This window comes from Antechinus flavipes, chromosome 6 (assembly GCF_016432865.1).
Source record: "Antechinus flavipes isolate AdamAnt ecotype Samford, QLD, Australia chromosome 6, AdamAnt_v2, whole genome shotgun sequence".
In the NCBI taxonomy this organism is placed as follows: domain Eukaryota; kingdom Metazoa; phylum Chordata; class Mammalia; order Dasyuromorphia; family Dasyuridae; genus Antechinus; species Antechinus flavipes.
In genome coordinates, this window is record NC_067403.1 from 130,304,868 (window position 1) to 130,330,865 (window position 25,998).

Consider the following 25,998-nt stretch of genomic DNA (forward strand, 5'->3'; position numbering starts at 1 on the left):
TTGATTATTTTATCTGAAAACAACCTGTTCATATCTATGACCATTTTATCAATTGAGGAATAGCATTTATTCTATAAATCTGACACAGTTTTCTATGTTTGGAGAATAAAACATTTATCAAAAAAATTCACTGCAAATTTTTTTTTCACTGTAATATTTACCAAGTATGCTATTCCTTTTCCTCTTAATTTTTCTGTTTACTCTCTCCTTTTACTCTATTTCTCAAAATTGTTTTAGTTTTGGATTTTGCCTCCCCAAACTTCCCTCTTTTCTTTCAGCTCCCTCCTTCTTTTATTCCTTTCCCTTCCTACTTTTCTGTATGGTAAGATAGATTTCCATCCTCAACTGAGTGTGTATATTGTTGACTCTTTCACTCAATTCTGATGAGAGTAAGATTCATGTGCTCCCCTTCCGATTTTCCCTTCCACTATAAAATCTCTTTCAGGTTTTTTTTTTTTTTTTAATATCAGGTAATTTATCACATACTTCCTCTCTCTTTTCTCTTCTCCCACTGTATTCTTCATTTCTTAATTCTATTTTTTAGATAATTATAACATCGAATTCAACTCACACCTCTGCTTTCTGTCTCTTTTTAACTGTCCTAATAATGAGAAAGTTTTTACAAATTATAAATCTTATTATTCCATGTAGGCATATAAACAATTTAATCTTATCAAATTCTTTATGATTTCACTTTCCTGTTTGCCTTTTTATGTTTTTTTTTTTTTTTGCTTGTTTGTTTTTTGCATTTTCTGTTTAAGCATCAAATATTCTAAAGCTTTGGTCTTTTCATAAAGAATATTTGAAAAAAACCTTTATTTCATTGAATGTCAATTTTTTCTCCCCTGAAGGTTTATATGTAATTTCGCTGGGTACATAATTCTGGATTATATATAATCCTAGTTCTTTTCTCCTCTGGAATATCATATTTTAAACCCTTCAATCCTTTAAGATAGAAGCTGCTAAGTCTTGTGTTATTGTGACTATAGTTCCACAGTATTTGAATTGTTCTTTTTAGCTGCTTGTAGCATTTTCTCTTTAATCCAAGAAATCTGGAATTTGGCTATAATATTCCTGGGAGCTTTCATTTTTGGACCTCTTTCAGGAGATAGATTTTTTTCCAATTTCTATTTTATGCTTTGGTTCTAGAATGTCAGGGAAGTTTTCCATGATATTGTCTTAAAAGATAATGTCTAGGTCCTTTTTTGTTTTGATCATAACATTTGGATAGCCTAATCATTCTTAAATTCTGTCTTGTGGATCTATTTTTCAGGTCAATCATTTTTCCAATGAAATATTTTACATTGTCTTTTTAAAAATTCTTTTGATTTTGTTTGATTAACTCTTGATGTTTCATAAAGTCATTAGCTTTCAACTGTCCAAATCTAACATTTAAGAAATATTAAGAAATACTTTTCTTCAGTGAGCTTTTGTATCTCCCTTCCTATTTTGGCCAATTCTAATTTTTAAGTTCTTTTCTTCAGTGAATTTTTGCTTTTCCCATGTGGTCAATTCTGCTTTACAAAGACATTCTCTTTTTGGATTTTTGTGTTTTTCTTTTCTTTTCTTTTCTTTTCTCTTCTCTTTTCTTTTTTCTTCTCTTTTCTTCTTTTCTTTTCTTTTCTTTTTTAACCATTTGGACTAGTCTGTTTTTTAAGAGTTATTTTCTTCAGTTTTTTTTTTTTTTGGTGCCTCCTTTACCAAGGTGACTTTATGTTTCATGACTTTCTTGCATCACTCTCATTTCTTTTCCCAATTTTTCCTCTACCTCTCTTAATTGATTTTTAAAATCCCTTTTGAGCTCTTCTCTGGTCTAAGACCAATTCATGTTTTTCTTTGAGGTTTTGAGTTTTGGAGCTCTGACTTTGTTATTTTCTGAGTGAGATTTTGATCTTCTTTGTCACCATATTAACTTTCTATGGTCAGAATTTTTTTTTCCTGTTGTTTGCTCATTTCTCCATCCTATTTCTTGACTTTTAATTCTATGCTTCACAAGTGGAGAGGCACAAGTTTTGGGTTTTTTTTGAACAGCTGTTATCAAAGGTAATTCTGAAGACCTGTGAGTTTTTGACACTTCCAAAATGTATGATCTAAGGAGAAGTGTGCTTACTTCTCTCCTATACTGTGCACTGGTTTGTGAGTGAACAGATGTACTCTTTTCAAATCTGGAACTGTGAGGAGGGTTCTTCCTCTTCTGCAGCCACAAGCTCTCCTGTGCTAGTGCCCCTTTTTGCAGTAGGACTGAGACTGAGGATCCTGACCCAGATCCAAGAATAGGTAATGCAACAGAGTCCTAACCCTGGTCCTTGCAAAATGACCCTTGTAAATCTTCTTCTGAGTTATTTTCTTATGCCTTTACTATCTGTAGGTTGAGAGATATAAAAACCTCCACTGGTGCCACTGATTCAATCACCAGAATGCCCATTCACTGGGGCCCAGTGGCTTCTGCTAGACTATGCTCCTCTCTCACCCTGGTACAACAGATCTTTCCTGCCAACCTTCTAAGCTGTCTTAGAATGGAAAATTGTTTCACTCTGCCTTTTTGTGGGTTCTGCCATTATAAAATTTGTTCAGAGTCATTATTTAAAAGTATTTGGAAGGTAGCTGAGGTGAGTACTGTCCTTATTCTGCTATCTTGACTCTGCCTCCCATACTCATTTTAAGCTTAATTCAAATGCCACCTCTTCAATTTAAGCTTATTTGCCCCTTGCCCTGTCTCAGTGCTTTCATTGTTCCTTTATCTTTCATGTACGTTGATTTTGTCTTGCAAATTCATTTGCAAAGTCTTTTGGGGGCATAGAGCATATTTTAAAATCTTCTCTCAACAGATAAAATGCTTGTTGATTTATTTTTTTATCTTCTTGCTTCCTAATTAGAGACTCTCACAGGCCTCTTCTCTTTCTATTTTTCTCAACCTCAAGGAGTTCATCCATTTTAATTTTTTTCTTTTAAATTTTTGTTATTGTGAATATAACAATTAGCCAACAAAACATTTTGTTAAGCACAGAAGAGAATTCTACATAAAATTCTGAACTTTTTTCACAGTGTAAAAACAATCATTAAATTGAACAAGGCAATAAGAAAATCGCCCTATTTGTATACCCTTCAGTCCTTTTTCTTTTCATCTATGTATTTTTAGTGTTTTGTTGATGCTCTTGTCATTTTCAACTTATTTTACATCTTTCTCACTATCCTTCAAATTGGAGATTTTCTTCATTAGGGATTATACATGTCATACAAAAACAAATCAACATATTGGCTCTGTTTGCGAATGCATATTTCATGGAATCAGTGGAATAAATTAGATGTTCACAACACCATAATCAAGGTTAGAGCAATCTAGGTTTTGGTAAACCCCCAAATTCCAGCTTCTGGAATAATAACTCACTATTTGACAAAAATTGCTGGGAAAACTGGAAAATAATATGTCAAAAACTTGTCATTGACCTATATCTCACCCCCCATACCAAAATATGGTCAAAATAGATATATGATTTGAGCATAAAGGATCATATCATAAAGAAATTAGGAGAACAAGGGTTATTTTACCTATCAGATGTTTGAAGAAGGGAGGAATTTATGATTAAAAAAGAACTAGAGAACATTGTGAAAGGTAAAATGGACAACTAAAAAGTTTTTGCACAAACAAAACCAACAGAAACAAGATTAAAAGGGAAGTATAAAGCTGGGAAAAATCTTTACATTCATTATTTCTGATGAAGGTCTCATTTCTAAAATATATAAAGAACTATATCATGTTTATAAGAGTACAAACCATTCCCCAATTGATAAATGGTCAAAAAATTAAAACCACCTATAATCAGATGGAAAAATGCTCTAAATCACTTGATTAAAGAAATGCAAATTAAAACAATTCTGAGGTACCACCTCAAACTACTCAGATTGGTTAAGATGACAAGAAAAGATAATGATAAATGTTGGAGGGGATGTGGGAAAACTGAGATAGTAATGCATTGTTGCTGGAGTTGTGAAATGATCTAACCATTCTGAAGAGTAATCTGGAATTGTACCTAAAGGCCTATAAAACTACATATTCTTTGACCCCGCAATGCCATTACTGAGTTCCCAAGGAAATCATAATGAAAAGGACCCACATGTGCAAAAATGCTTGTAGCAACTCTTTTTGTGGTAGCAAAGAATTAGAAAATGAGTAGATGTCCATCAATTGGGAAATGGCTGAACAAGTTCTGGTACATGAAGGTAATGGAATGTGGATTAAGGGAGGTGTGAATTCACAAAGTTACAAAGTTAACTTTGTGAATCTCCCATACTTATGAACTCCAATGAGCACTTAAATACATTAGTGAGTTAGAGGATTTGCTAAGTACCATGCTAAATTAGGCAACTGACATCACTTTGTATGGATTCTAACAGGCATCCACTCAGTTTCCAGTTTCTGGCCACTACAAAGCGGGCTGCCACAAATATTCTTGCACATACAGTCTTTTTCCTTTCTTTAAAATCTCTTTGGGATATAAGCCCAGAAGTAACACTGCTGGATCAAAGGGTATGCACAGTTTGATAAATTTTTGAGCACAGTTTCAAATTGCTCTCCAGAATGGCTGGATGTATTCACAATTCCACCAACAATGTATCAGCGTCCCTGTTTTCCCACATCCCTTCCAACATTCCTCATTATCTCTCCCTGTCATTATAGCCAATTTGACAGGTAGGTAGTGGTATCTCAGAGTTGTCTTAATTTGCATTTCTCTGATTAATAATGACTTGGAGCATCTTTTCATATGGCTAGAAATAGTTTCAATTTTTTCCTCTGAGAATTGTCTATTCATATCCTTTGTTCACTTATCAATTGGAGAATGGCTTGATTTCTTATAAATTAGAGTCAATTCTCTATATATTTTGGAAGTGAGACCTTTATCAAAACCTTTGACTGTAAAAGTGTTTTCCCCTTCTAATCTTGTCTGCATTAGTTTTGTTTGTACAAAAACTTTTCAATTTGATATAATCAAAATTTTCTATTTTGTGATCAGCAATGATTTCTAGTTCTTCTTTGGTCATAAATTCCTTCCTCTTCCACAGGCCTGAGAGGTCAACTATCCTATGTTCCTCTAATTTATTTATAATCTCATTCTTTATGCCTAGGTCATGAACCCATTTTGACTTTATCTTGGTGTACACTGTTAAGTGTGGGTCAATGCCTACATTGGATGGTAATTGGTTCATGCCCTCTAAACATATATTCCTCCCAAATAATGTCTTTGAATTCATGTGACTACAAATATTTATAACAGTAGTTTTGTTGTTGTTATTGCAAAGAACTAGAAATAAGACACTAATTATGGAAAGACTGTACAAGTTTTGATACATGAATTTGATGGGACATTATGTTGTAGGATAAATGTTGATCACGAAAAATATAAACTTAGGAAGACAGGCATATCTACAACAATTCAAATAATGACCACAACAATATAAAGAAAGTCAACTATAAATTTCATAACTCTGATCTACCTGTTAAATAATCATGACTTCCAATAACTTTAATACTCTAGTGTTTGACAAACCCAAAGACCCCAGCTTTTGGGATAAGAATTCACTGTTTGACAAAAATTGCTGGGAAAATTGGAAACTAGTATGGCAGAAACTAGGCATTGACCCATACTTAACACTGTACACCAAGATAAAGTCAAAATGGGTTCATGACCTAAGCATAAAGAATGAGATTATAAATAAATTAGAGGAACATAGGATAGTTTACCTCTCAGACCTGTGGAAGAGGAAGGAATTTATGACCAAAGAAGAACTAGAAATCATTACTGATCACAAAATAGAAAATTTTGATTATATCAAATTGAAAAGTTTTTGTACAAACAAAACTAATGCAGACAAGGTTAGAAGGGAAGCAATAAATTGGGAAAACATTTTTACAGTCAAAGGTTTTGATAAAGGTCTCATTTTCAAAATATATAGAGAATTGACTCTAATTTATAAGAAATCAAGCCATTCTCCAATTGATAAATGAACAAAGGATACGAACAGACAATTCTCAGAGGAAGAAATTGAAACTATTTCTAGCCATATGAAAAGATGCTCCAAGTCATTATTAATCAGAGAAAGGCAAATTAATGCTTCTTCTTAAGCCTAATATAAATGCTGCAAGATTTATGTATGTAATAATGCCAAATTATTTTCGGCTTATTTCTTTTCATAGTTTTGATTATTATCCACATTCTGATAGTTCTTAAACCTGTAACACCTTCTTCCCCCAGCCTCAATTTTTAACCTAAGCTCAATTGTCTTTCTCTTTATCTTTGTGTCTGTTTGGAACTATCACTTCTAATGGAGCATGTTGAAACTTTAAATTACCCTGTTTAACAACAAATTTTAACCATAAATATACTACTCCCTTTCATTTTTCTCTTTCTATCAATGACACCAGTCACTTGGACTGGGAGTCATGGAGTCATCTTTGATTCACTTTTCTTCTTCATTGTATATCACATAGTTAGTTACCAAATGCTGTTGATTCTTCTTTTGAAACATCTCTTGCATTTTCTTCCTATTAATTTCTATTTTGAGCTTATTAGTTGTCCAGACCTTCATATTATATGTTTGGATTAATGCAGTATTTTTATTTTAGGACTTTAATTCCTTTTGTTCCATTTCACTGTTATGCTGCAGTTCTCTTTTATTGTCCTGACTCAGTTTCCCTAATTATCCTGACCCAGTCTAACTCAATTTCTCTAATTGTTCTACTTCAGTTTATAATTATCAGCTCAAAGCTCAGTCCTGCAAAACCTCCCCCCTCTTTATCAGAATATTTGATAAGGATAAAAGATCTTATGTTTTAGAATATCAGAATGCCTCTCCTCATCCCAAGCTATCAGAATGTCAGATACTATCTTATCAAGATGCCTCTCCCCATCTCCAGGGTTCCTCCCCCCATTAGGTCATCCCATCTCCTATGTCATCCCATCTCCAGTGGCTCAGCCCACCCTGTCAGAGTCCCATTCCCATTCTCAGCACCCTGACTCTGCTTCTGCCCTCATTCTATGCCCTGAGATTGAGCCATGTGTATATAGATCATTGAGAATTCATATTGTTTGTTGGATTCTTGGAGATAATACTCTAATTCAGCCCTGGAAACAAATCATGGATCCATTTGGTCCTAGTAAATCTTTCCCCTTTAAATAAATTATTAAATACTCTCTAATCTCTATCTTGCCTCAGTTTCCCTAGCATTACAATTTCACAAATATAAGCAAGCTAATTTAATTACTATTTTTTAAAAATAATTTTCATCAGTGAAAACATCTATTAGAATTCCCTGCTTCTTCCTAAATCTAATGTAAACGCTGCAAGATTATGTAGTTCACTTACAATATTTGCCTCAATTTCCTCATTTGAAAAAATGAGTGCATTTATACAAGATAAGTTCTAAGGTTCCTTCTAGCTGAGAATATATAGCTTCAAGTCTCTTACCTTCTCTGAGTCCCATTTTCTTTATCTGTAAAATTAAACTTTTTTGACAATATTACTTCTGAGTTCTCTTCTAATTCTAGTCAAGAAACATTTATTATGTACCTATTATGTACCTATAGGAAACACTATTATCTATTATCTATGATCTTATGGTCCTAAGTCAGTTCCTTTTTTCTGGGCCTTAAGTTTCTTCATGTGTAAAAATTGGACTAGATTGCTTCACTAGATTGCTGTGATCTGTTAAGTATTTTTTTTTTTTTTTAGCCTTTTACTTCTCATTTTTGTTTTCTTTCCCATTAGAATGCAAACTTCTTGAAGCCAAGGAGGGTAATGTTTATATTTACAGTGTACATTGAGTAAGTACTTAAGTACATTGTAAGTACTTAAAAATAAGTACACAGTAAATATTTAATCAGTACTTCATCATTATCATCATCATCACAATCATTATGTTCTTTGTTGTTATCATCATCACCACCTGAAATCCCTCAGATTCTGTAACCTAAAAATGCTTAATAATTTGAAATAAGCAGCCTTTTTTAAAGGAAATGTTGTGCCATAGTTTCCTTTTAATGTCCTCACCCAGTTTCCCTAATTGTCCTATTTAGTTATTCTGCTCCAGGTTATAACCTTTCTCTCTTAATGTTTGATGAGATAAAGTTTTTATATCTTTAGGCTATAATCACTTCTTCTTAATGTTTGACAGAATAAAGGTCTATCCATTTTAGACATCATTAGAATATCAGTAACCTCTCCAGTGCCTCCCTCCATTATGTCATCCTAGGTGCCTCACCCCATTAGGTTATCCCCATCTAGGTATCTCCCCCATTATGTCATTGTTCTTGTTATCCTGTAAAAAAATCTAGCTGTCTTTATTCAGTGCTGGATTCTTTGAGATGATAGTCTCGTTCAGCCCTGGGGCTAAACATGGATCATTTGGTCCCAGAAAATCTCTCCATTTAATAAACTATTAAATTGTTCTCTAATCTCTTTCTTGCTCAGTTTCTCCAGCATTACAGAAAGAGAATTGAGTTTAATTAAGACAATGAACAACAAACAAATATTTACTTGAAGCTTAGATCCTACTCCCAGTCCTGCTATTGACTTTTGTTTGAATCTATGATAAAATCTAAAATTATGGGGGACGATTCTGGGAAGAGGTAGAGTAGGTTGGTAAATTTCAAGCTCTCCCAATTTTCCCCACAAATAGAACAAATTTGTACCTCAGGGTGAACATAGACTTGTGAAAAACCAAGAAGACTTGGGCAGAATGGAGTCCTCCTGATACAACCTGACAAAATCTGAAGAAAGACCCTAGATCAATATTAATCTATCTGATGTGCAAACACCTCCCAGCTAGCTTAGCAGAAACAACAAATGGGGATCCCAGGGGTTATCTGATTGTGGCTGAAGCCTCAGTGGGAACCAGAGATTTTCATCTTCTCGACTGTTTGTCAAATGGGGGTTTAAATCTGGAAAGACAGAGTGAATCTTGGTTGTTCAGGAACACTAGCTGTGCTTCTGAAATGGGGCCTTGGGCAAAAAGAAATCAGCACCTTGTGAGTGCAGAAGCAATGAGGAAGGGGCACTGCTGGCTGTGGGACTTGCACATGAATGGAGCTCTTGGTTTGGGATTCCTAGTCAGAGAGGAGAGCTGAAGGGAAGCTTGAAGCAACATCTACTTCCACAATTAGAGGTGCTCACGCTGATACCTCTTATTAAAAAAAAAAAAAAAAAAAAAGGACTGGCAAAAAGAGCCTTACCATTGAAACATATTATGGGAACAGGGAAGATCAGGATTCAATCTTCGGAGGAGAACATGTGTCACCACAGTTCTCTTTTAAGGTCCTGATCCAGTTTCTCTAATTGTCCTATTTAGTTATTCTGCCTCAAGTTATAACCATTCCCTCTTAATGTTTGATAGGATAAAGGTCTTATATCTTAGACCTTAAGGTATCCTTATTCCCTCTTACGTTTATGTCTTATATTGCATGGTACTGTGGGAAGAACAGTGGACTTTCAAGTTAAGAGACATTAGGGGCAATGATTAATTGTGCAGTTGAGCTTTTAAAAATCTTTGCCTTTTCCCTTCTTTCTTCACACACAGTAATCACCTGGCTTCAAGACTCCATCACTTCTTTGCTCAGGTTTTTGTCAGGGTCTCCTAATTTGTCCTCTTGCCTTATGGCTCTCCTCAATACCAGTAAATTCTACACTTTGGTGTCAAAGGAATTATTCTTAATCACATGTTAACCTAAGTTCTTGACTAAGTTTGCTTAGGGGGTTGGTAGAGGGCTTTTATAGTTTCTAGAATAAAATAGAAATTTCTCTGTTTAGCTTTGAAAGCCCTCTGCAACTTAGTTTTCCATCTTCTACAATCTGAAATCCAGTCAAATTGGCCTTCTCTCAGTTCATCAGGTAAGTCCCTCCATTTTCTTTCTTTTTACCTTTGCACTGCTCTTATCACATATATGGAATGCAATCATTCCTTACTTCTACCTTGCAGAGTCCCTCTGTTCCTTTCAAACAAGACTGGGAACATATGCCTCCATGCTTTCATGAATCCAGCAGGTGCTAGTGGCTTCCCCTTAAATAAAGTTGTATTTAATTACTTTGTATATATTTGTGTTTATTAACTTTATATTTGTGTGGCTCAGAATGGTGAATGATTACCATTTAATAAAAAGCTGGAGATATCCCTTAGAACAAAATGAAAGTTTATTATACATTCTCATGAGAAGCGGGTGTCCCTCCAGTCTGGACAAGCAGTAGAAAGGAAAAGGCACCTTTGGGAGAGATTATTTTAAATAATCCCTAAAGCAAATATCCCTCCCACCACTGATTCTCATCCTCATTGGCTGAAGGATTTATATTCTAAATATTGGAACTACCCAGGAAATTGAACTTTGACCTTTTAGTGCATAGCTGCCCATATTTGATCAAGGTAGGAAGAAAATGATGTCATGGGATAATAGCAGGAAGGAGACTTAGGTATATCCTTGAGTCAATGCCCAAGGATCTTCAGGCCTACTCCAACTCTGGGGTAGATGAAGCCTTACTGGATTTTCACAACTGTCTTGAGAGATCTCACTCCATCTAGTTCATATTTATGCTATATCTGTTTTTATATGTCCTTCTTGTGTCTTTCATTAGAATGTAAACTCCTTATGTATAAGGCTTGTTTCATTCTTTGAATGGGAAATACTTCCCATTGCCTTGTGCCATGCTTCACACAGAAGAGGTATTCAATAAATATTTGTTGATTAATCAATTGTAGGTAAATTACTCAACCTCTTTGATCCTAAATGTTCTCATCTGTACTATGAGAGTTACAATAAAATTCATGGAATTATTATTATTTTTTTATTATAGCTTTTTATTTACAAGATATATGCATGGGTAATTTTTCAGCACTGACAATTGCAAAACCTTTTGTTCCAACTTTTCCACTCCTTCCTCTCACCCCCTCCCCCAGATGGCAGGTGGACCAATACATATTAAACATGTTAAAGCATAAGTTGAATACAATATATGTATACATGTCCATACAGTTATTTTGCTGCACAAAAAGAATCGGACTTAATTCATGGGATTATTGGGGGATACAAATGAAATAATATATGTAAGATACCTATTGGGATTTCTAGGTGCCTTAAATCCAAAAGACTCATATTACTGAGTTCAAACACAACCTTAGATACTTACTAGCTATGAGACCTTGGGCAAGTCACTTCATGCTGTTTACCTCAGTTTTCTCATTTATAAAATTATCTGGAAAAGGAAATGATTAATCACTCCAGTATCTTTGCCCCCCAAAAAAACCCCAAAATGACGTCATAAAGAATAAGACATGACTGCAAAAACTGAACAACAACAATAAAATGTCTGTAAACTTTAAAGCATAGGTGCTGACTATAAATCTAGGATGAATCTGCATTTATTATCTTTCACAATGCCTGGGTCTATAATGGATATTCAAGAAATTTCTATTGATTGGTTAATTGTTTTATCACTTAGAAGCAAGTATTAGGTTGGAATTTTATTTCCTTAGATATAATTCACAGATTAAATAACTTTTCAGAAGAGTGGTTATTTAAAAATCTGTAATTAGAAGTTTTATTTAAAATTATTGTAAGATGACATTCTCAAATACCCATCTCACTTGTTTGTAGATCATTCAGTCAATCAACCTAATCATCCATCCAACACAGATTTATTAAGCAATCATCCTGATTGTACTATGCAAGCACAAAATGAGTCAGCCTTTGCTCTCAAGGAACTGAATGCCTAATAAACCAGAGAGGTGAAGAGGGGGAAGCCTGAAAAAAAGCTATTGGATTTAGCAATAGAATCACTGGTAATAAGTAATTGGTATTATCAATACAGTAAAGTACTTTAACAATAAAACAGTAAGGAAAATCAATTTGCAAATGCTTAAGTTCTTTAGTGTATGCAACATTCCATTTTCTGAGTCAACTACTTCTCTGTCTAGAAGAGGGAAGTACTTTTTCATCCTATTTTGGGGCCAAAATTGATTATTACAATTTCTCAGGATTCAGGTTAATATGTGTCCTAGCTGTGTTTTTATTCCTAGATTGAAAGCCTAGCTGCCTAAATTCAAAATGCTGTTGAAACAAATATTGACTTTCAGTAAAATAGTGAACAAGTATTTTAGATTTAGAAATAGATGGAAGAGATGTAGGGGAGAAAAGATAGTTTAGGGGATATTTGCATAGGATCTTTGGATCTTAGAAGTTGAGTTAGAAGGGACTTTGGAAATCATATAGTATAACTTTCTCATTTTAAAGATAAGAAAGTAGAGGCCTATACAGATAGCAAGTAGCTTATCATGATCCTTTTATCCAGTAATATAAATTCATTAGCAATTTAGGAAGATATTTCAAAAGGTAGCCTAAGACCATTTCAATTTTATTTTAAAGGAAGGACAGAATTACAACTCTGAAGAAGGAAGAGCCAAATTTAACATTATTTTATACTTTTAAAAAATAAGTAATTTAAAAATGAAATGTGATTTTGAAAATCACAGATATTATAATAGTACACCCTACTGAATACTCTTCTTTTTGTTCCTCATAAGTCTATGAGGAACTTTCCTTTTACTATATGATAAATGTTATTCTTAAAAAAAAACCCTAAAAATCTTTACTAAATGTGTTTTTTGTTTAGTAACAAATATATTTCTTTGGAATAATGGGGGGCAATGATCCAACACACAAAAAAATTAAGCATGCTATATATATATAAATATAAAATATTTTTACTTGGACTTTCTTCTGTTTCATTATGGACACTATAGATATAATAGGGTTTTAAAATAAACATTAACAAACTTTAGGCTTTTGAAGGTTTTCATTAGTTTGCAACTTTTCAATAGAAAGACAAATGAAAATTTCAGATGGTTGTTGACTAAAGAGAGAATTCTCTTCAGGCACACTTTTCTTTTGAACATTCTAACTTTTTTCATCTTTATAAACTCCACCAACTTATTTTGTTTTTAAGTTCACTTGAAATTCAAAGGCTCTTGTTGAATTGATGAATTAAAAAAAAAGTCATAAGTAGGGTTTTATCGGAATGTGATTCCACCCAGGTTGAGTTGGTTGCAGACAAAATGAGTACTGTTCATGAAGAATTACAGTTTTCTGTGATTCATATCTCAAAGCCACAGAGAAAAGATTTAGAGAGAAACCACTCCTTTGCAAATGTCAGCTCTCTACATCATACACAATTGTTTTTCAGTAAATAGGATTTTAAAAAATTGAACCACACCTCTTAGAAAAACTAAAAACCTGTCAAGCCCTAACAGGTAGCATCTCCAATCTTGTTCACAGCTTTGCTAACCACTGTCATTATGTAGAAACCAGGCCAAATTTTCATCTTTTTATTTGTTTGTTTGTTTTTGTTTTGTTGACTATCTACCTCTGCACCCCACCTTGACTTTTCATTCAAATTCTTAGAATTTGGTAAATAGAATTGTTCATCAATTGTTTATTGTCAGTGGACCAAGTTGTCCTGGAATGATTGCTAAACTGGATGGATAGTATACCTAATATACTGGTTCCCTTTGTAAACAAATGAACACAAGATCACTGTTTGGAATCTGTGAAGGACTCTTGGGGGAGTAGATAACATAAATATATATTTAAAAAGAATGTTATGCTTCAGTCCATCCATTCTGTGATGAGAGGGAGCAGTAATCATTTTAATTGATCAAACTCTCTGAGTTTTCTGATTTGAATATAGGGCAAAACAATTGTAGAAGGCAGTGTATTAGCAGGAAAGGATTTAATTTAAAATTGCTTAATGAGTGTTTAAATCATTAGATTATAAAATGGACTTTAAAAGCCAAGTAGTCCAATCCCCTCATTTTACTGGAGGAAACTGGGCCTAGATGGATTTGACAGAGGTAATTTATGAGTTGTGATTTGAACTCAAATCTTCTGACAGAGCCAGATTTCTTTCTGCTATATATTATCATTTTTGTGTTCTTTAGGTACAGAATTATGGATCACAATAGCATAATACAATGGAAGCCACACAGGTTCTGAAATCGGAGGAAAAGAGTTTTTTAAAAAAGAGTTTAAATCCAGTCTCTAATGATCACTAGTTGTGTGAGTTTAAGTCACTTAATCTCTTTGACCTGTTTCATATAGTAGGACGTTGGAAGAAGATCTCTGATTTCCCTTCTATTTGAATGATTCTTTAGTATAAGATTTAGAGACAGAAGGGACTTTAGAGGCCATTTATTCTAATTCCCTCATTTTACAGACAGGAAGCAATGCTAGAAATGTTAAATGACTTGCTCAAGATTACACAACTTTCTGATGGCAAACCCAAGATGTGAATCCAGGTCCTTTAATTCTAAGTCCAGCCAATAGAGTTTTCCTACTTCCCTTTCAACCTTGGGGGATCTGATGTTTATTGGCAAAACATTAGAAGTATCTAGAAATATTTTTTACACTATCATTTTCATTTTTTCCCTTTCTTTTCTCCTTTTTACTTTGAGAGGCTCCTTTATGACAAAACAATTTAGCATTCCATTTCCCCCAACAATCCAATTCTAGAAGGATAGAAATTCTTTTTTAGGGCTTATGTAGGAACAACAGCAAATTCTCAGTTTCTTTTTTCCAGGTGTTAATGTGGTTTTTAGACTTGCTGAACTTTGCTAGAGGCAAAGTTCTACATTGTAATTTAAAATAATCCACCAGGAAAAATAATGCTGAGACATTATTAAATGAGGGGAAAGTAATTAATATTCCTTCCTAGTGAATTATGACAATTGAAATAATAAAAAAATGAATAAAATCTCTTTACTTGGTCATGTTATCAAAATATTATAATGACTTAAAATTTCCTTCTTTCTTTTCTCAGCCCAAATCTCCCTGATGAAATCATTCCTACTTTCAAATCTTGCTTTCAGTCTTATGAATTATAATTATGAAAGTATAAGTAATCATCCAAGATATATAGCAAATTTCATGTACTACCTCACATTCATTCCAGATGTACTTTATCCGTTATTTATCTCTCCTGAAAGAATATAAGCTCCCTGAAGATAATGATCATTTGTTTTGTCCTTGTATCCCTAGCACCTAGCATAGTGCTTGTACACAATAAGTAGATTCTTAATAAATGCCTATTCACTGATTATTTGATTGACTGACTTAAAAAAAAAGTTAATGGAAGAGAGAGAATTTGGGTGCTATTGAATAAAAAATCAAAAATAAATATAATATTCTGAAGGGAAAAATAGCATTGAGTGTATTGAATCTTTTCTTTTTATAATATTTTTAATTTTTAAAACACATGCATAGTTTTCAACATTCATCTTTACATTTTTTTCTCCCTTTCCCCCACCCCATCCCCTAGATGACAAGTATTTCATTATATGTTAAACATGTGTGATTCTTCTATGCATATTTCCACAATTATGATGAACAAGAAAAATCAGGTCAAAAAGGAAAAAAAAATAGAAAGAAAACAAAATGTAAGCAAACAACAACAAAAAAGGTGAAAATACTGGTTTGTAAGCCACACTCAGTCCCACAGTCTTCTCACTGAGTGCAGATGACTCTCTCCATTAAATGGCCTGAAGCACCTTGCTATTGAAAAGATCCATGTCCATCAGAAGTGATCATCATATCTTCTTGTTGCTGTGTACAATGTTCTCTTGGTTCTATTCACTTCACTTAGCATCGATTCATATAAGTCTCTCCAGATCTTTCTGAAATCAGCCTGCTGATCATTTTTTATAGAACAATAATATTCTATAACATTCATATACCATAACTTGTTCAGCTATTCCCTAACTTATGGCCATTCACTCATTTTCCAGTTCTTTGCCACTACAAAAAGGGCTGCTACAAAAATTTTTGCACGTGTGTTCTTTTCCCTTTTTTATGATCTCTTTGAGATATAGGCCCACTAGTGACACTGATGGATCAAACCGTATTTTCAATTTGATATGTTCTTTAGGCATATTTCCAAGTTATATGGTCGGATCAGTTCACCATTCCACCAACAATGTATTAGTGTCCGAGTTTTCCCACATCCCCTTCAACATTCATTATTATCTTTTCCTGTCCTCTTAGCCAATCTGAGAGGTGTGTAGTGGTACTTCAGAGTTATCTTAATTTGCATTTCTTTAATCAGGAGTGATTTACAGCATTTTTTTCATAAGACTAGAAACAGTTTTAAATTCTTCATCTGAAAATTATCTATTCATATCCTTTGGCCATTTATCAACTGGAGAATGACTTGTATTCTTATAAATTTGAGTCAATTCTCTATATATTTTAGAAATGAGGTCTTTAACAAGACCTTTAGATATAAAATTTCCACTCCCCCAGTTTGCAACTTCCCTTCTTTTCTCGTAGGTTTTGTTTCTACAAAAACTTTTTAACTTAGTATAATCAAAATTATTCGTTTTTGCATTCCACAAATTTTATACAGATCAGAGAGGTAGATTATCCTTTGTTCTTCTGATTTGCTTATGTGTGTTGAATCTTTTCAAGAGCAAAAAGAGAAAGAAAGAGTCTTTACCTTCATGACTATAGTCTCCCAAGCATGAAAGGAGGGAATACTTGGATCCAAGTAATAAAATTTACAAAATATAATCAGTTGCCACAAAAATGGCAGTTTCTTTGCCAAGAAAAGCCTAAATGGGATTCATGATGAGTTGGACACAATTGAAATGATTGAACATACCACCATAAAAAAGTTCTGAGTAAGTAATAGCCACAAAACTGTGACAGTTTAAAAAATAATTAGTGTTTTTTTAATTACTGTTCAATTTATTTATGATAGTTATTTTTAATTTGTTCTTTTAGCTACTTTTTAAAAAAGTCTGATTATTACATTTGATAAAATTTGATAGGGTGGTAGTTTTTCCTCCTTTTTCTCCATTCCAAGATACATTAGTTCTTCTTCCCTCCTCCCTCCAAAGCTTTGGAGAAGAAGGAGAAATGGGAATATCACTCCAATACAACAAGTAGAAAAGATTAAAACGCAAATGAGGTATATCAATTTTTATCAATCTGTCTTGTGAATCTAGTTTGTATTTGAAAAGAAGGTAGAAGCAGCTGCTGTGGTGGTTTTCCCTTGTTGCTGTATCAGGTCACCATTCCAATCTGAGGGTCACTGCCAAGTTCCCTCTTTAGTAATTGCTTGAGTTGACATCTATTTTGACCTTTATTTACAATGGCCTTTTAGACTGGAGGTCACAAAAGCAAAAGGAGATATAAGTCTCATAAAATGTGATGATGATTAAGGAAGGAGAATGTCATCCCTTTGACCTCATGCATGAATATATGTATAAAGAGTAGAGGTATTTTAACTCTTTAGTACCTTCTAGAGTGTAAACACCTTTAGGTAAAGAGCTGACTTCAGAGACATTTTTAATGACTTTTTTTAAAAAAAGATGTCATCAAGAAGTCATCAAAAGGTGTCATCAAAAGGTTTCATCAAAAAGTCATCAAAAATGACAAAAACTTATTTCAAAACAAGTAGAAACAATCTCCCGGAATTAGCACAGAAGATCCCTTAGGAAACTAGAGTCATAAATACTCCCATGTTCCACAAATAGAAACTTTTAATTGTGGAATTAATTAAATCTTTGTAAACTAAATTTTTAATACTTGCTGAGTAGCACAGGAAAATCATTTATTGTAGAATGATTAGAAGATCATGATTAATTTAGAACAAATATATAATCATTTTATAAATTTGGGTGTATAGGTAGATCATTGAGGGTAGCTAGACTAAGGGTAGATAAAGCTCTGGGCTTGGAATCAGGAAGACTTATGTTCATGAGTTCAAATTTGTCCTCAGACATTTATTAACTATGTGACCTTGGGCAAATCTCTTAATCCTGATTGCTTCAGTTTCCTCATCTATAAAAGGAATTAGAGAAAGAAATGGCAAACTACTAGTATCTCTGCCAAGAAAATCTAAATGGGGTCCCAGAGAGTTAGACTTAACTGAAAAATAACTTAAGAAACCACAAAAAAATGGATCATTAAATCACCAACTTTGCTGAGGGAGAAATCTTTTCCTCTCTATCTCCCCATCCCCAGTAAATGACTTAATAAAAGAACTTAAATTTTTCCTTGTACATGGTTTGCTCAGGATTGTGGATTTTGTATTTTTCTATATGTGTGGCCTTGAATTTTCTTTTTTGGAGGATTCTTTCCTGACTAAATAATTCTGGAAAATGAATACCAGAAATATACAGAGGTGAACCTTGGGAAGAATCTTCCAAGTAGATGCTGGTTCCTTCACTGAGGCACAGAATCATAAATTTGTATTTGCAAGGGATCTCAGAGGTTAGAAGTCATCTGACAGTGTTTTTGACATTCTATACCTGTTATCTATGGAAAAGATCATCAGTTGAGAAAGACTTTTGAGGAAGAGAAGGATTAAAAACTTAATGTTAAGTAACTGAACCCAGAAAAAACTGGACCTAGTTTCTGTACCATGCCCGTAAGAGAGATTTCATTTTAATATTTTTCTGTGTCAGCTTTACACAAAATATATTTTTCATTTCCACCAATGATATGTGGTAAATTTTATTTTTGGGGAAAATGTAAAAAACATTTTGAATGGAAAAATGTTTTGCTAAGTTGAAATTTAAGATTTAAAAAAAAATCAGGTTGTTTTTCTTTTTCTTTCTTTTTTTTTTTTTTTTTTTTTTGTTTCTCATTAACAATGTTGACTTAGGGTTTAACATCAAGGAACTTCTACTCGATCTGGGGCTGTGGGTGGGGGTGGGATGCAGAGCTATATTAATTTCCTCTCCTAAAGGAAACCTGTGCACTAGACCCAGATATGTAATACAGACAGGACAAGGATAATGAGGAGTTAAATTCCCTTTTCTCCTACTCTTTAGGTCATTACTTATCCTGGAATCCTGGGAAAAGTGTTTTAAAAAATTTAGATTTTGACTCATGTTTAGTGTTTTCTGTTAGAAGAAGGAGAGCATAAAGCCACTGAGTATACAATATGAATTAGGTATGGGTCAGATACTTATTTCCCACAGCCAAAAGAAATGTGAAAAGGATCAAAAGACATGCATTGACAGAATGACAAAACAGGATTTAATAACTTAGCTTATAACTAATTTACAATCTAAAGACTGATACTTCACTGAAACACAAAACAGATTCACAGATAGTAAAGTTGAGAATGAGCTCACATCCATGTCTTAGAATTGTGTTTGGAATATAGCTTTACCAGGAATGATTTATAGCCCAATTCCATCCCTTAACATGGACTCTAACCCATTTCTGGTAAAGCTGTATTTTACTGGCAAAAGAGTGTATTGTTATCTCCTTCTCCAGTTCATTTTACAACTGAGGAAATCGAGGTAAATGTAGTTAAATGATTCCTGGCCCTGCACTATATTAACTGTGTAACCTAGCTGCTCACCCTGTAAGCAGTTGTACTTCTAAAGTTATTAAAGATTAAGACTGCCTTAACACTTTTAGAACATCCTGTATGTAGCGTAATTCATTATACAAGATATTTATACTATTTTAAAAATGTAGGTATGGGTGTTGTAATTTTGTTTTTGTTTTATACTTGTAATTTCATTGGTATAATGGAACAGCAATGGTCTATAACACAGTTTTGGAGAGTTTTTTTGAGAATTAAGATTCTAAATGACTTATTCAAGACTTTATCACCAGTATAAATCAGATGTGAGACTTGAAATTGAGATCTTTATTATTATGAAACCAGTCATCAATTTATTACATCATGCTGTTGAGAGGAATAACATGTAAATTCATTAAAAATGTTAGGGAATTCCCAGTAGCTTTTTGTCATTGAATATGTTTTTGGGAAATATATATTGTTTGACTAATATCACATGATATTCTGTAATTTTTTTCCTCTTACCTCTAATGGATAAAATTATACCTGAAAGGTTAGGAACCACTGCTCAGATGAATTCTAAGATTCTTTCTATAAAGTTCAGTTATTTGATTGGCTTCTTTTGAATCATTAATTACAGTATCTACTACAGCTGTAGTACATTTCATTTTGCCAGTAGATGTCACTGTATAACATAAAATGTAATCTGACTGGAAATTCCCTGGGGTTGAAGTTTGAGTTGATTATGTAAGATGAATTAATTCCCTACTTTATGAATGATATACTTATGAAATTCTGCTGGTTGAGTTTACTTAAAGAATTCTTTGAATATCCTTGTATACAAAATCTTAGTTAGTCCATAGTGATTGCTTTCAGTCCAACATTTTGACCATCTAATTTATTTTTAAAACATTGTCTTGGAGCTTATCTTGGCTGCCTCTTAGCCCTGGATTCTAGAAAGCTATAAGTGTGAAAAACATTTTGGAAGGTCTTGCTAAACTGGAAAGGCTTTGAGAATGCACCAATGCTGGATTATTTATGGTTTGTAAAGATTCACCTAGCCAAATACGAAAAGGCTATGCTAAGTGAAGTGAATAGAACCAAAAGAACATTGTACACAACAACATAAAAATTGTGTGATGGAGAGCCATCTGCATCCAGAAAAAGAATTATTGGGACTGAATGTGGACCACAATATATTTTCATCTATTTTATTGTTGCTTTTTTGTCACTTTTTTCTTTTTGATCTTTTCTTGTGTAGCATGATAAATGTGGAAATATGTATGAAAGAACTGCACATGTTTAACATTTATTGGATTATTTGCTATCTAGGGGAGGTGGGGGCGAGGGGAAGGGAGAGAGAAAAATTTGGAACACAATAGCAAGGGTGAATGCTGAAAACTACCTTTGCATGAATTTTGAAAATAAAAAGCTATTATCAAAAAAGCAAATTCGAAAATGCTTAGCAACATAAAGAAGGCCACCAGGTTAATGATTTTTTTTTCTTTTTGACTTTCATTAAACTCTTTACTAAACCATAGAAAACCTGTGTTCTCCATCCCTGGAGAAAATATCCATGGAGATGAAATGATTGAACTTTTGAAGTAAATTTTGAAGTAAACTTCCAGGAAAAAAAATGTCAGAGTAGGCAGTAAATCATTGTAACTCTCTCATATTTGCCTTCAAATAACTATAAAACAGTGTCTTAAAACAAATTCTGGTATAGCCAAACCAGCAAAAAGATAAGATGAAACAATCTTTTAGCCCAAGAATTTGGAAGATCAGCAAGAAAGGTCTGTCTCACTTAGGTAAAAGGGAAACATAGTCCAGGAAAGGAAGTGTACCAGGAGCCCAGCAGCCAGTCTTAACTCAGTAAACTAGTAGGAGACCCTGAGTCTCAGTGTGGTGGAGCAGGGAAATACCAACATCAGGACTCCCCATGTGCATTGGCGCTCCTAGGGGAATCAGCTATCTGTAGCTCTGAGAATCACCACATACTTCATAGTAACTCTGGGCAAGCAGGCATCCTTTAGCAACCAAATTTCCATGTGCTTCAGCACAGTCCTAGCAAATAGGTAGATGCCAAAACCATAGATGTGCCTAAGCTACCAATGCAGGATCGACCTTATTTCAGAGTAGCCCTGTGCAAAAAAGCAGCCTTTAAAGGTCGTCTCTCATGTGCTTCAGTATGGTCCTAGGGAAAAGCATAAACACATTATTGGCTTTAGCACTTACCAGAAATCACTACTAGAGACCCAGTTCAGTATCAAGTAAGCTGTTTGACTCCTGTGACCTCCAGCTGCTCCAGCAACTCCTCCCCCACCATACACATATACAAAAATCCTTAAAACAGTATCCAACCCAAAGGTCTCCCATGGCCTCAATGCAACATCAGTGCAGCACTCAAAGAGTCAACATCTGCAACCCCTGCCATAAGAAGCCTGAGATAGTACCTCTTCCACCCCAGGAGTAGAGTTCAAATTAAAAGGAAAATGTTAAAAAAAGAAAAAAGAAACGAGGAATAAAACAACAAAAAACAAATTTGACTGTAGAAAGTAAAACAACAAAAATGGTGAAAACGTTATGCTTCTGATCCATATTTAGTCTCCATAATTTTGTCTGTGATGCAGATGACTCCATCACAAATCTATTGGAATTGCCTTCAATGACCTCATTGTTGAAAAGAGTCAAGCCTATCATAGTAGAACATTACATAATCTTGTTATTACTGAGTACAGTGTTGTCTTTTTTCCACTCACTTCACTCAGCATCAGTTCATGGAAGTCTTTTCAGGTTTTTCTGAAATCAGTCTGCTCTTCTTTTCTTATAGAACAATAATATTCCATTATATTCATAAACCATAACTTTTTTAGCCATTCTCCAACTGATGGGCATCAACTCAATTTCTAATTCCTTGACATTACAAAAGGGGTTGCTACAAACATTTCTGATTATGTGGGTCCTTTCCCCTTTTTTATGATCTCTTTGGGATACAAAACCAGTAGAGAACTGCTGGATCAAAAGGTATACACAATTTGATAGTCTTTTAGGCATAGTTTCATATTGCTCTCCAGAATAGTTGGATTAATTCACAACTCTAACAATGCATTAGTGTCCCAGTTTTCTTATATCCTCTCCAATATTTGTCATTATTTTTTCTTGTCATTTTAGCGAATCTTGTCATTGAGCCAATCTTACATTTTTTTAAATCAATAGTGATTTAGAGCATTTTTCATATGACTAGAAATGGCTTTATTTTGTTCATATGAAAATTGTCTGTTCATATCCTTTGACTCCATATTAATTGGAAAATGACTTGCATACTTATAGGTCTTTGTCAGAAACACAGGTTTTAAAATTTTTTTTCCTTAGCTTTCTGACTCCTTATCTTGCCTGTATTGTCAATTCATTTTTATAAGATTTTGAGTTTTAATTTTTTCTCCCTTCCTCCTCTACAACCCCCCTCATCAAGATAACAAGCAATCTGATATGGGTTATTACACATACAATCATTTTAAGTGTATTTCCATATTAGTTATATTGTGAAGAAAAAATCAGAACAAAAGAGAAAAATCATGAGAGGAAAAAATAACAAACAACAAGAAAGGTGTAAAGTATATGCCTCAATACTTATTCATTTTCCATAGTTCTCTCTGTTCATTTAATGGCATTTTCTTTTCCTAGTGTATTTGAATTGGATTGCTACATTGCTGAGAAGACTTAAGTCTATCATTGTTGATCATCAATTAATCTTGCTATCATTGTGTACAATGTTCTCCTGTCTCTCCTTACTTTATGAATTATCAGTTCAGATAAGTCTTTGAAGGCTTTTCTGAAATCACCCTGCTCATCATTTCTTATAAAATGCTAATATTCCACTACATTCAAATAGCATAATTTATTCAGCCATTCACCAACTGATGGGCACCCACTTAGTTTCCAATTCCTTGCCACCACAAATAAAAGCTACTACAAACATTTTTGTACATATCTTTTAAATCTTTTTATGACCTCTTTGGTATGCAGATCCAAACCCAGTCAAGTTTAAAAGAATATAAGCCCCCAAATTGATAAATTGTTAAAGGATATGAAGAAGTGGTTTTCAAATGAAGAAATCAAAGCTATCTATAATTTATGAAGAAGTGATCCAAATTACTGTTGATGAGAGAAATGCAAATAACAACTCTGTGATACCAACTCACACTTAACAGATTGGCTAAGATGACAGGAAAAGATAATGATAAATTATAATGTTAGGACTAGCTCCCTGGAGGGCCTCAGGATCAGCCAGAGTCAGGATAAATTAAAGTCTTTGGTCTTTAGGGGGAGAAGTGAAGGAGGCAGGCAAGCTGCCGCGCAGATAGATTCTGGAGTCTCCAGCCTCTCTCCTCCTTGTCCTGCTACCAAGTGCCTCTGACTTCTCTCCCCTAACCCTTCAATCCTTCCTGTTAGTTTTTACCTTAAAACAGGTAAGTTAGTAACTTACTTGTTAATTAGTGATTACCTCACTAATACTCATTCAGCAGATGCTAATCATGAGGAAAGCCATCATCTAAATATATGCTAATAGAGCCATTATTTTACATCAAATAGGTAATTAGCCTTAAGTGCTCTCTTGTCTGATTCAAGCACACCTTTTTCAGGGTTTGAGCTCTCTGTATCAAATGTTAGAGGGATTATGGGAAAACTGGTTGTGGGAAAAATGCATTGTTGGTGGAGTTATGAACTAATCCAATCATTCTGTTACTAAGCCCAAAGGTCAACTAACTATACATACCCTTTAATTCAACAATACCACTACCAGATCTATATTCAAAGAGTTCATAAATAATAGAAAAGTATCTATCGGTGTAATAATATGTATAGTGGTTGTTTTTATGGTGACGAAATATTGGAAATTGTGAGAGGATGCCATCAACTGGGGAACTGATGAACAAACTGGTATATGAATATAATGAAATATATATATATGATGAAATACTATTGTGCAATAAGAGATGATGAATGAACAGATTTCAGAAAAACCTGGAAAGAATTATATGAACTGATGCAAAGTGAAATGAACAGAATCAGGAAAACATTATATATGGTATCAGTAACAATGTATGATAATCATCTATGAATGATTTAGTTCATTCATGAAAGACAATGATCCAAGACACAATGATCCATAATGGAAAATAAATAATGAAACATAATAATAATAAATTATTTTCATAATAATGAAAATAATGAATAATGAAATACCAATTGAAACATATTTTTTCACTTACTTTATTCTTTTTTTGAGGTTTTTTTTTCCCTATTGATCTGTTTCTTCTTTTACAACTTTGACTAATATGGAAATGTTTTACATAATCATACATATATAGCCTATATCAAATTACCTACCATTTTAGAAAGAGGAGAGGGGAGGGAAAGAGGGGGAAAATTTTGGAAGTCAAAATCTTATAAAATGAATGCTAAATATTGTCTTGATATGCAATTGGAAAAAAATAAAATATTTATAAAAAATTTCTTGGAGCAAGTCCTTTAAATCTTATTTTTCCCTATTACAATTATCACCATTATTATTATCATAAAAAAATTTATGCATTATCTAATTGACATAATACTTATTCCTGCAGTTTATAATCTTATATAATCTAAATTATTATCATAATTTTTTAAAAAATGAAATATTAAAATATTATTAAAATTAAAATTATAAAAATGAATTGACAATACAGGCAAGATAAGGGAAGCAGAAATCTAAGGAAAAAATTTTGGATTTTGGAGGGGGAAAAAATACAAAGCATGGCAGCTTGCCTGCCTCCTTCACTTCTCCCCCTAAAGACCAAAGACTTTAATTTATCATGACTCTGGCTGACTCTAGTGGTCTGATTTTTATCAATGCATTTTTCCCACAACCAGTTTTCCCATAATCCTTCTAACATTTGATATAGAGGGCTGAAACCCTGAAAAAGGTGTGCTTGAATCAGACAAGAGAGGCACTTAAGGCTAATTACCTATTTGATGTAAAATAATGGCTCCATTAGCATATAGTTAGATGATGACTTTCCTCATGATTAGCATCTGCTGAATGAGTGTTAGTGAGGTAATCATAGGAAGGATTGGAGGGTTAAGGGAGAGAAGTCAGAAGCACTTGGTAGCAGGACAAGGAGGAGAGAGGCTGGAGACTCCAGAATCTATCTGCGTGGCAGCTTGCCTGCCTCCTTCACTTCTCTCCCTAAAGACTAAGGACTTTAATTTATCCTGATTCTGGCTGATCCTGAGGCCCTCCAGGGAAGTAAAATTTTCTGTCATTTGGGTTTTTAGAGTATATAAGAAATAAGGCTGAAGATTTTGGAGGGGGAAAAAATATAAACCAAAGCATGGCTTTGCCACCCCCCTCCAAAACTCAACTAAGAAGAAACATACAACGGCTCCTTTGCTTAATTGAGGAGAAATTCTATAGTAATGAAGTCTGTTTCCTCAGGGATGATGATGATGATACATCTTAATTTTATGTTTCTCAGAAAATTTAATCAACTGAGACTTTGTTCTCTGAGGTAAAATTTGGCACAGAGTATTGACAATGAGACTTGGTTTTATCCTTTGTATATGGTATCTTTTTTCCCTTACTGCTGTGTCATCTTTCATTTT